The sequence below is a fragment of the Cebus imitator genome, unplaced genomic scaffold, assembly GCF_001604975.1.
Source record: "Cebus imitator isolate Cc_AM_T3 unplaced genomic scaffold, Cebus_imitator-1.0 Scaffold140, whole genome shotgun sequence".
Lineage (NCBI taxonomy): Eukaryota > Metazoa > Chordata > Mammalia > Primates > Cebidae > Cebus > Cebus imitator.
Window position 1 is genome coordinate 67,698 of NW_016107455.1, and position 1,948 is coordinate 69,645.

The window sequence follows — 1,948 nt, forward strand, 5'->3', positions numbered from 1 at the left end:
CTGGGATTACAGGCTTGAGCCACCGCGCCCGGCCCTCAATTTTTTTTTGAGATGGAGTTTTGCTCTTGTTGCCCAGGCTGGAATGCAATGGCGTGATCTCAGCTCCCTGCAATCTCCACTTCCCAGGTTCAAGTGATTCTCCTGCCTCAGCCTCCCAAATGGCTGGGATTACAGGCACGCGCCATCATGCCTGGCTAATTTTTGTGTGCGTGTGTACTTTTGTAGAGACGAGGTTTTACCATGTTGGCCAGGCTGCTCTAGAACTCCTGACCTCAGGTGATCCACCCGCCTTGGCCTCCCAAAGTGCTAGGATTACAGGCATGAGCCATGGCGCCCGGCCTCCAACCTCAAATTCTTCAACCAGACAAGATATTGCTTTAGTTTGAAAGTAGAATCACAGTTTCAGATATGCAACGTCTCAGAAGTTAACTCATACACCCTTCTCAACAAGCTATTAGAAATTGTCCTCTACCAAAATGAGAGCGTAAATTAGGAAACAGAAAATAGATGCATGAAATAGGAGACCCAACACAGAAGGGAAGGTATGGGAATTTCCAGAATGATGACAAAGGCAGATCCTAAGATGATGCTCGTGTTCCAGGTAGAGAGGACAGCCGTGAGTGTGACTCACTAGGCAAGTGGACATAATTGAGTCTTATAATAACTATGCCCTCTGCTGGTGAGTGTGATCCACCAAAAGAAGGAATTAAATAAGGAGGAAGGCACGGAACTCAACTCAGGAAAAAGAGGAAGAGTATTACAAGGAGACATCAAAGGGAGACCCTAGCCGTGCAGCAGGTCTGGGATCAACTAAACTAGATTGAAGAGGTTCGGAGACCTCCAGCATGGAGGAAAATAAAGCTCTCTAAGAAATGTATGGAAGTGATGGATCACCTGATGTGACTAAACTTGTGGAAAATTGTACCAAGAGGCTTTTTAAAATAGTTTTATTTGTTCATTTTTATTTTAGAGACAGGATTTCACTTTGTTACCCAGGGTAGTCTCAAACTCCTGAGCTCAAGCGCTCCTCCCACCTCAGCCTCCTGAGTAGCTGGGATTACAGGTGCAAGCTGCCGGGCCTGTCTCTCAAGAGGCCTTTAGATGGTGTGAGAAGGGTTAGTGATATGTACAAAGAAACCAAGCTAATGAAAACACTAGGAAATTATTAACTTTAGGAAAAAGCCAAAACGAAGAAAGGAATCATAATCACCATATACATTATCCAACTATGAGTATTTGCATGAACATTCTAATGTAAACACTGAATCTCGATTTAATTTAAAATTATAATATTATCTTATTTGATTTAAGACAGCTAAATATTTCTAGTATAGTTATATTATATTTAAATTATACTCTAATAGGAAGTTGATAGCTAAAGTCCAAAATTGATGAATAAAATATAAATGTGGCCTGGCGCCGTGGCTCACACCTATAATCCCAGCACTTGGGGAGGCCAAGGTGGGTGGATCACCTGAGGTCAGGAGTTCTAGACCAGCCTGGCCAACATGGCGAAATCCTGTCTCTACTAAAAATACAAAAATTAGCCAGGCATGGTGGAATGTGCCTATAACCCCAGCTACTCGTCAGGAGGCTGAGTCAGGAGAATCCCTGGAACCTGGGAGGTGGAGGTTGCAGTGAGCCAGAATCATGCCATCGCATTGCGGCCTGGGCAACAAGAGTGAAACGCTGTCTCGAAAATATATATATATATTTAAGATTATATATAAATAATTATATATTTTAGGTTACATATAAAATATGTCATTTTTAATATGCAGATGGCACCACTGCATTCCAGCCTGAGTGACAGAGTGAGACTCCATCTCAAAAATATATATGTATAAGTATTCCATTTAGAAACAAGGATAATATGAATGTCAAAATAAATGGTGAAAAGAGTTGGAAATGGCTGATGTTGAGGAAGTGGGGAGTAAAGGGGGTTGGA